The sequence below is a fragment of the Myodes glareolus genome, chromosome 16 (assembly GCF_982192425.1).
Source record: "Myodes glareolus chromosome 16, mMyoGla1.1, whole genome shotgun sequence".
Taxonomy (NCBI): domain Eukaryota; kingdom Metazoa; phylum Chordata; class Mammalia; order Rodentia; family Cricetidae; genus Myodes; species Myodes glareolus.
In genome coordinates this window covers 59,894,275-59,904,413 of record NC_142041.1, presented here as the reverse complement: position 1 = coordinate 59,904,413, position 10,139 = coordinate 59,894,275, and the positions used below count along the sequence as shown (strand labels likewise).

The 10,139-nt window shown below is 41.7% G+C and overlaps 1 non-coding gene across 1 annotated transcript; it reads right to left on the bottom strand.

The window, feature by feature from the left end:
* Nucleotides 1-9,010: 9,010 nt before the first annotated feature.
* LOC148119591 (signal recognition particle RNA) lies at nucleotides 9,011-9,321 on the bottom strand. The gene has a single exon (XR_015735190.1).
* Between the last annotated feature and the right edge of the window lie 818 nt (nucleotides 9,322-10,139).

Here is a 10,139-nt window from a genome sequence, read left to right as displayed (position 1 = left end):
GAGCTTTTTCTTGAGGGTAGAAACAGCATAAACAGAAATGGAAAGAAGAGAAATGCCGGGCCGGATGGCCACATGAAGGAGCCCACAGTTGTGCTGAGTGGAAAAGAGAGGTAGGGGATTAATAAAGAACGCACAGACGGACTTCAGTCCTGGGTTGATTGGTTATATTAGATATGAACACTTTAGGGCACTCGTAAAATGAGATTGTATTCTTTGGTTGCCACATCAAAGCTGGTGTTATTCACCCCATGTAATGAGCCACACATACCCTAGGGCATCTATATGAGAAGCAAAGGCCCCCTTGATCAGCATTGTGATTCATAGCCGACATAGTCTCCAGGTTGGTGAAGTATTGAGGATGAAAGCCTCATTTTACACATTCTTTTATCCCTCCTCCATATCAGCAGAAAGCCAAAGTGTGGTTGCAGAAGTATATGCTGAGCTGTTTGTGACAATTGCTAGTGACTTGAGAAATTCTGAGACGCTCCTCAGAATAGCAAAGAGGGGGGCATAGATTTCATTAGCATAAACTATTGCTTCCAGAACCTAAGAGTTGATCTTTCTTGTTGCTTGACTTAATTTAGAATCACTTTGGGAACACCCTTTTGGGTGTTTCTAAGAGGATAATCCCAGAAAGGTTTAAGTGAGAAAGAAAGACCTACCCACCCTAGATGCAGCTCTGCTCACCTAGAGCATAGAGGCGGTACAGGCATTCTGGTGCCTTCAGATCCCTAAGCCAGTGTGGCTGGAGGACCAAGTGTCTCAGCTCGGGTATCTCTTACAAACAAGCTTTCAAGCCTCATCCCAGATCTGCAGACCCAGAGTTTGGTGAAGGGAATCCATAAATCTCTAGTTTTCACACTGGAGTTTGAGGGTCATTGATCTTTACTGATTCTAGACATAGAAGCTTCTCTAGCAGTGAGGGGTTTTGACAATTGATTTTCCATCCCTACTTGTGTTATTTTGGACTGAGAAACCTGACCTGAGAGCAAATAAGACGATAGCGTGGTGAAGATACAAGGTAGGGTGCTCAACCTGCAGGTCGTGGCTGCTCTGGGGTTGCATATCAAACACCTTGCATATCAGGTATTTGCATTACAATTCATAAAGGCAGCAAAGTTAAACGTAGAAAATATCAATGAAATAATTTTATGGTTAGGGAACACCACAGCATGAGGAACTATATTAGAGGACTGAAGTGTTAGGAAGGTTGAGAATCACCCAGGTAAGGAAACTGAGGAGTCGGGAATGTTTCTGCCCAGCATTTATATATTCAAAAGAAGGCCAGGCTAGGTGATACCAGCATTCAGAGGCAAGCAGATCTCTGTAAGTTCGAGGTCAGCCTGTTCTACATATATTTCAGGACAGCCAGAGCTATAAAAAAAAAAAAAGAGAGACCTTGTTTCAAAAAAATGTAATAATAATAATAAAAAAAATAAAAACTCAAAACACTGAGCAGAGAGACACGCGTGAGCTGTTTTATTAGTACACACACAAACACAAAGAACCCTTCTAGCCATGCTCCAGAAGTTTTAGGTTTAGATCTTACATTGTTGTTGTTTTAAATAAAATCACTCTATTCTAATCAACTCACAAATCCAAGCACCACACAGCTGGTTTAAGGGGGCCTCTCCAGCATTTGCCCATAGTCCAAACCTGAGCATGTCTCAGTGAACTATTTAGTTACAGTGGCCATTCAGAAGCAATGGGACTTTGCTTAGGATTTCACAATTTCACTATCAATTACTTAATCGTTTTATGGTTTTTGCTACTTCAGTAACCCCCCCCAAAAAAAAACAAAAAACAAAACAAAACAAAAACCTATAAAGGACTTGAAATTAGGAAAAAAATGAAAAACAAAGAAATTTTGTAGCCACTTCACTTTCATGACTCATGAGTCCTTTGGTGCACACACTCTGACTTTCATTATCACCTTTGTTCTTCTCTCTAAATTTTATACTATATCTACACTTAAGACTGTTTACAGATATACATGGGATATTACTTTGGCAGCATGATAAATGGCTGTATTTCTCCTAGTGGCTTCCCAATTAAAACTCTGGAAATAACCAGCGAAAATCAGGACATTAAACTAAGCATTCCTGTACATCAAGTGATCCTAGGGCTGAAGAGGTGGCTCTGATGTCCAGAACACTGGCTGCTCTTACAGAGGACCAGTGTTCAGTTCTCAGCATCCACATGGTAGCTTACAACTGCAGTCCCAGCAGACCCAATGCTTTCTTCTGAACCTACCCCACCCCAGGTACTAGGCATGCGTGTGGTGCACATACATACAGGCAAAGCAGTCATATATACAAGATAACTAAATATGCTTAAAATTAATTGGTTCCACCCCTCTCTAGAGGAATATTATAAGAAATAGCCAATAAAGAGATCTGCTTTTCTTTATAAAAAGTAACTTCAGTAGTCATTGGAAATGAACTTGGATGTGTTCTGCCCACCAATGACTGCTAGTATTTTGTGTACTAATGTAAGATTGGTAATGTAATCTCTGCCATGTAACTCTTAGTTGTATGTCGGATCCAACCTCACTTGTCCCTACTTTCCTGAGAAGGGAAGTACAAATTGAGGAAAGAAATAGACAGGAGACAGAAGACAGAGTCAGGAGGGCTTCCAGTAAAGACTGTAACAGAAGCCTTGAGTTTATCACCCGTAGTCCTTATATGTCCCAATTAGAAGAGAAGGGCACAAGACTTCCATGAGACAAAGAACAAGCAAGCCTAAATACCTCCTTACATCTCCAAACACCTGGTAACCACGCCCTAAGTCAAACATCCTGCTGTCTGGCTCTTGAGGAGCAAAGCCACACCTTTGGCCAAACATCCTGTTGTTTATCCTTGAGGAGCAAGAATAGGTTTGAACTCTCTGACCTTTAGTCAGGATAGAACGGACCCAAAACTGTGGCCTCACAGTAGACATCTAGTGTATTTGATCTTTGTTCTGAGACAGTAAAACATTACTATAGACAGGAGAATAAAAGCTGCCAATTCTTCCTCAGTGACCATCCCATTTCCTCGCTTCCCTCTCAGTAGACCCCCGTTTCCAGGATGGGTCCACTGTGTTCAGTCACCAAAAAGTAATAAGCAAACACATTTTCTAGCCTCTTTCACATCATGGAGTAATTACATGGAATGGTTCAGAGAGTGACGAATGAGCAGAGAGGGCTAGACAGGACTATTTACTAGCATAAACAATGTAATGATTAGAGTAATTTTTATTAAGAGCCCAGTAGACTAACACTAGTAAGATGTCATGGAGAAGAGCAGTTAACACTGCTGAACCCCAGTAGTATTGCCAAGTACTGTCCTGGGAGCCTTAGAGAGAAGACTTCAATAACTCTTCTACTTAGATATGATTTTTTTTTTCAGGCAGGAAAACTGCTCAAAAGAATGTGTAACTGGTCTTAGGTCATGGAAGGATCAAAATGAGTTGTTTGTTTGTTTGATTTTTTTTTAAGCTGTACCACCAAGGAAAGAAGGTCTGAGAATATGCTACCACCATCCAGAATCTTCAGGTGTTGTGCTTCCTGCTCAGCCCACATTGCTAGAACATCATACTTGAAAATCCCAAAGAATGGGAGCCATGATATTGATAGACGATGGGCAGAAGGAGCCATTGATGTGAAAAGTCGGCCTCAGCATTTTGAGCCAGCTTTAGTGATTTAAAAGAGTGGAAAATACCCAGGGTGACTCTTCTCAGCCCTCAGCTGATTTCTCTGGGCACACAAGCCTCTTACCACCACAGTCTTGCAGGAGACAGAAAGATTTCGTCCTAATATCTTCTTCGACTCTTGAGCACACAGGAATAGTTAGACCATCCTTTTTAACACTCATTTCCTTATATGGATATACTAACGGGTGTTGGGGAATGCGTAGGAATGTGGCTGAACTCAGATTCAAGGCTCCCTGCCAAGTTTTCACCTATATCAAATCATTCAGCAGGCTTAAGTACTCTGCCTCTCCCCCAAGGAAAATAATAACATGATTTAACTACAGTTAAGAATTCCAGTAGGCACTTACTAAATGTGGCCTAATGCCTTCCACTGTGCAGACAAAAGGAAGTCATCTTGTTGATATGAGCCTCACACCTAACAAGCACATATCGGAGTTCAGTTCACATATCAAAGCTAGACCAATTAAATAAAGTTCAAATATATTCGTTATTAAAGATGTGATTATGGGGACCTCAAAAATTTATAGATACAAGATCTCTAAAATATCTTACAGGGCTGAATTACATCAACCAGGTTACATCAGTTTCTTTTATGAAATCATTGTAGCAGTCTGCTCCTAAATTCTTTTTGACCCAATCATTTATTTTATTCAACAATATGAAATGTGTGAAGGGGGCTGAGCTGCCAATGGGAAGGGAAGGAGATTCCCAAGGCTAAGGAGAGGGGAGAGGATCTCCGGGACCGGATACGGAAAGGGGAGAAGGGTCTGGAAGAGAGCATGTTTCTGGCTAGAGCCCTGGAACTGCATGCAGTGGGATTATCGTCTACCGTTCGTCTGTGATCTCTTGCCAAAGTCAGATGACTTAGCAATGGTAAGAACAAAGGTGCTCTTATAACCGATATGACAGGGAAATTACTTTGCAGCACTTTCTTGCAGGCAATGAGATGTTAAAGGCAATAGCTCAGACCTATAATGGAAAGGCAGTCCTGTGTATACTGAAAAGCTGGGGTAGAGAAGTGGGGGCCAAGAACACAAATGAGAAACAAAATCAAGACCGAAAGCTCAAGTTAGTCTCAGAGGCATTACTTAGAAAGGCATACACAAACATTCCAGTTTAAAGGACAAACTTAGGAGCTACTGCTTCAGCTAGGTTTGCCTGGGAAGTTGGGACTTCAAAGGGAGCCTTCCAGTGGTTGAAAGGGGGCAGATGCTGTCGGGTTTCTACAGCGGGATTGGGGGAGGGGAACAGGTGGTGGCCATCAAATTGACTGCCTCTTTGGGAGGACGGTGTAAACCATGCTGTATGCTAAAGAGTAAACCATATGAGAAGACTTAAGGAGGTGTTTAATGCTCCAGGTTGTTAGATGGGGTACTTTAACAGTAACATAAATGGCCACAGTGATGGAAAAGTCTTCAGAACTAGCCGTGGATGAACAAAACCGAAGAACTCCTTGTGAGCCTTCTCAAATCCACCTTGTTCTCCAACTGGATGGATAGAGGTGAAAGGACGGGTAGATATGGAGGATGCTGTCTTGGGGGCTCCTGTGGTGGAATTCACTTGATATTTTGGTCTTAGGTAGTAAAACATTAGTAGAGATAGAAGAATAAAGAACTGTCTATACTTACCCAATAACTATTCTATTCCTTCTATTCCCTTTCAGTAGAGTCCCACTTTTTCAGGGTGGTTTCAACGTGTTCAGTTTCAAAAAAAAAAATAAGCAAACCAATTTTCTTTTTTACATCAGGGTACGATCACATGAAATTATTCAGAGAGTGACATATGGGCAGAATGGACAGAATTTCAAAAACTCTTGGAGGACTGCAACTCGGACGTGGATGCTTTGCCCCTTCCCTTGCCCTTTAGGCACAGGTTAGGGTCCAGATGTCATCTTAAGAGAATGAGATCAATAGATACACGCTAAGAATGGAGAAGAGAAAGCCAAAGTTCTCAATTTCCTCATGAAGTTGCCATGGTAACCCTGGACCACCACCTTTCCCTCTGCTTTTTCAGAAGAAAAGAATGATCTCTATTTAAGCCAGTAAGGCTTTGGAAAATGGAAGAAACCAGGGTGTGGGGTCTCTATTAGCCACAGCTGTGTAATTTCACACTTGCTTGCATAGAAGGTACATATTTGACATTTCCTGTTCCCTGACTGCACATTAATTCTTATGGTTTAATAAGTCTCAAATATTCATAGTGCAAAATTTCCAAACAGGATCCTGTTAAAGTTTCTGGAAGTATCTGGTCATGTTCTCTCAAAGGTAACTATGTATCTAAAGGAAAGAACAAGAATGTTGATTTTTAAAGAGCACTGTGTAGGATCGTTCCCCAGCAAGGCCAGTCAGAGGTGTGGTATGAGGCTGGGGCTTGCAAGTGGTTCACCACCACTCTGAACTTCTCATCTTTAGGAATGCAGCTGAAAAAATATTTCACTCAGTGTTTCAGGAAAATCAACTATTTAAGATTCTAAATCTGTCTAGCAATCACACTCAGAAAAATTAAAATGACATTTTAAACAGTTATGGTTAAACACAATTGAGAGTTTCAGGTGCTCGTCAATGAAAATATACGTATGAAAAAAAGAACAAAATTCTTACGGAGATTTCAGAAATCTTTTTTTTGAAACAATTTCTAGTAAGGCATTGTATAAAAGAAGAGAAAAACTAAAGAGGGAAAGAGACATTACGATTAAAAGTTTCAACAGCTTCGTTTTTGTTTTATGAGTTTGTGTTATAAGATTGTGAGTTTGTGGGAATTAGAAAGAAAATTGAAAGCAGCTTCAAGTCATTTTTCTGAACTATTTTCTGGGTCTGAGTTCAAAATATGAATCAGATACTGCTCTTGCCTGAGTTTTCTCTGTGCAGTTACTGAAAGCCCTGGTAAGGGGAAGGTTTATGGAAACCTTACTTTAGGAAAAGTCCAAAAGAGGAGAAAAAACTTCAGCAGCACCCAGAGAGGTGTCCCCACTGCCTTGCTCCTCCTCTTCCCACATCAGCTACTTAAATAAAGTTCTTTATTGATGCTGACGTCAAACATGTAAGTCCAACTCTACAAACCCAATGCTGGTAAGATGGTAAGATGTAGAGGGAAAAAGTTTCTAAGAAATCTAGCGATTAATTGAACAACCCTCCCCCCCCCCACCCGACACACACATCTACTTATGGAGCACCGACTTAAAAGGAGGGCTATGGACTTAAATAGACACCTCTCCAAGGACATAAAAAATAGTGACCAGGCATTATTCCCAACACTGCTAATCATTAGGGAAATACAGATTAAAACCAGTGTGAGTATGATCGCACACCTGTCAGGATAGTTAGCCCTCCTGACAAATGGTCAGAGTTGGGAAGAACATGAAAGAAAGCCTGTGTGCAGTGTTGGGGGAAACAGTGTGAGTTCTTCCAAAAGTTAAAATTTGCATCGATCATGTGATCAAACAATTTCACTAATAAATTTTTATTCAAAAGAATTGACATGAGATTTCCTGTGCTCGGGACCAGCCTGCAGACCGAGACCATGACAGAAAGCCACAAATGGCCAAGACAGAGAGAACAAGTGACGTCAGGATGCCTAGCCCCAATTGATAGCTCTACAGCACCCCCGCACACACCTAAGACTCAGGGACCATTGTGGAAGAAGGGTAGAAAGATGTGGGAGCCAGAGAGCCAGGGACCCCATGAGAGACTTTGTCCTCTAGCTATGAAGCCAAAGCTACACCTATGAAATCGCCACCACAAGGCAGCCTGAGTAAGACCTGAGCTGTGACAATGTAGATGAGGAAGTCCCTGCTCAGAGGGAAGTGACAAACTAGTGACAAGTGGAGGGAAGAAGAACGTATCTTCTCCAGGGACGAGCATGGATTGGCCATCTAACACCAAATCGTCAGACTGAAAACCATATACCTACAAGCAATACTAAACAAACACAACAGTGTGTGTGTCAGTGTTTGTGTGTATCTGTGTGTATACCTGTGTACGTGTGTCTGTGTGTTTCTGTGTGCATGCTTCTGTATGTGTGTGTGTGTGTCTCTGTGTGTGTGTGCGTGTGTTTATCTATGTGTGTGTGTGTTTATCTATGTGTGTGTGCGTGTCTGTGTCTGTGTCTGTGTACCTGTGTGTTTCTATGTGTGTGTGTGTGCATGTCTGTGTGTCTGTGTGTGTGCCTGCGTATGTGTGTCTGTGTGTATCTGTGTGTCTGTGCATGTCTGTGTGTATATCTGTGTACCTATGTATGTGTGTCTGTATGTATCTATGTGTGTGTCTGTGTGTCTATTCCTGTGTATGTATGTGTCTGTATGTATGTCTGTATATGTGTATCTGTGTGTGTGTATGCCTGTGAATGTGTGTTTGTGTGTGTATGCCTGTGTATGTATGTCTGTGTGTCTGTGTGTGTGTGTGTCTGTGTATGTGTGCCTGTGTGTGTGAGTCTGTGTGTGTGCCTATGTATGTGTGTCTGTGTGTATCTAGTGTGTGTTTGAATATGTGTGTGTCTGTGTATTTATGCCTGTGTATGTGTGTGTCTCTGTGTGTGTGGTATAAAATCTCCGTCTTCTACTATAGCCTGATTTCAACCTGACCTTCATGGAAGTATAGACAATGGAAATAAATTATGAAAAAGAGTAGAAAGCTAATGGCTTTTTCATTCCTTTTTCTTTCTTTCTTTTTTCTTTTTTTTTTTTGTTATTGTTTCATTTTGGCTTTTCAAGATATGGCTTCTCTGTGTAGCCCTGACTATACTTGAACTTGCTGTAGACCTTGAACTCAGAGATCCACCTGCTTCTGCCTCCCACGAGCTGGGATGAAATGCGTGGACCACCACCTCCCAGATTGATTTTTTTAGATTTGTCAGGGAATTTTTCACTTTTTTTTCTGGCAGTAGATAAAAATATAAAAATATAGTCAATGATGAAAATGTAAAATCCGAGGTGAAGCTTCATAGATTCAGAATGAAGTGTGTGTGTCACTGTTTTGTGTGCACATGTGGTACATGTGCACGCAGGGTTTCATGTGTGCTACTGTGCACATACATGCATAAATTGACATTCCCTGAAAACTAGGGGTGGGTGTGGGATATCTTTCTCACTTAACACCTTTTTTAAAATTAAAAATAGATTTTTTTCATATAATGTATTCTGATTACACTTTTCCCTCCCCCAATTTTTCCAAGTTCCTCCCCAACTCCCCTCCCATTTGAACCAGACCCTTTCTGCTTTTGTTAGAAAACAAACAGGCCGGGCATCCAAAGAATAATTTTAAAATATAGTATAAAATAAGATAAAACAAAAACAAGCAAATAAGAATGGGATTTTTTTTTCAAGAAAGGGAATCTCACTATGTTGCCTGGGCTGGAGTACAGTGGCTTTTCACGGGTATCGCCCCACTACTGATTAATTCGAAAGTTTTGACCTGCTCCATTTCTGCCCTGGGCTAGTTCACCCCTCCTTAGGCAAACTGGTGGTTCCTCGTGTTCCGTGGAGATTGCCAGTCATATTTATGCCATACATAAATGTGTGTGGTCATCCAATCTGCAAGGTGCACTGTAACCTAAAACATCTGGACTTGAGCAATCTTCCTGCCTCAGCCTCCTGAGTAGCTAGAATTACAGACATGCACCACCGTGTTCAGCCCCACCTTAATTTTTGAGACCAGAGTCTCTCAGTGGGCTAGAAGCTCAGCAATTCAGCTAGGCTGAATGGCTAGTAAGCTCTATGGATCTGCCACCCCAGTATTGGGTTCCAGATGTGTGAACAGTCAGCATCATAATGTGTTTGCTACGGATCCAAAAGTGGGTCTTCATTTTTACAGTCAGCAAGCCACCCCTCCATCCTCACCACCTATTCAGGTCCCCCACAGTGTCCATTCTGGATGGCGTTCACACCTGGGAAAGCAGCTAACTGCCTTAACACAGCACGTCGGATGAGGTTTACTTAGAGAGCGAGTGTGGCATGGGTTCAGGTATAATGACCCTGAGATGGAATTCTACTCCTACAATTAACTATGGGTGGGCGTTTTGGGGTCGCTCTCCCTGTCCTGTGATCTGAGGAGAGCAGTCATACATGCCATTATCAAATGGCTTGCAAAAAGCTGGAAGGCAAAACCAACCTGGTAGGAGTGGAGTGTGTGGCATTTGTATTCCAAGAATACTTCTGTTTTGACTGATTTTGATTGAACGCTGTTTTTAAAGGATGTTTTCACGCAGTTGATAAGACTGAAAGGTAGCAGTTGCCCATGTCAAAGATGACCTATGTTCTATCTGCGTATCTAGTATCATCTACATATCTAGGTCTGTCTGTCTAGCTACCTAGCTACATATTTCTACAGTGACTATTGTTGTATAACTGGCAGGGTAAGGATGACATTGAGACCCCTTTCGGTGTCTCTGTCGGATGAAAACATGGCCATCTTGCTTCAGCAGTCTTCAAAGTCCCTGCTGGTAGGAAATGA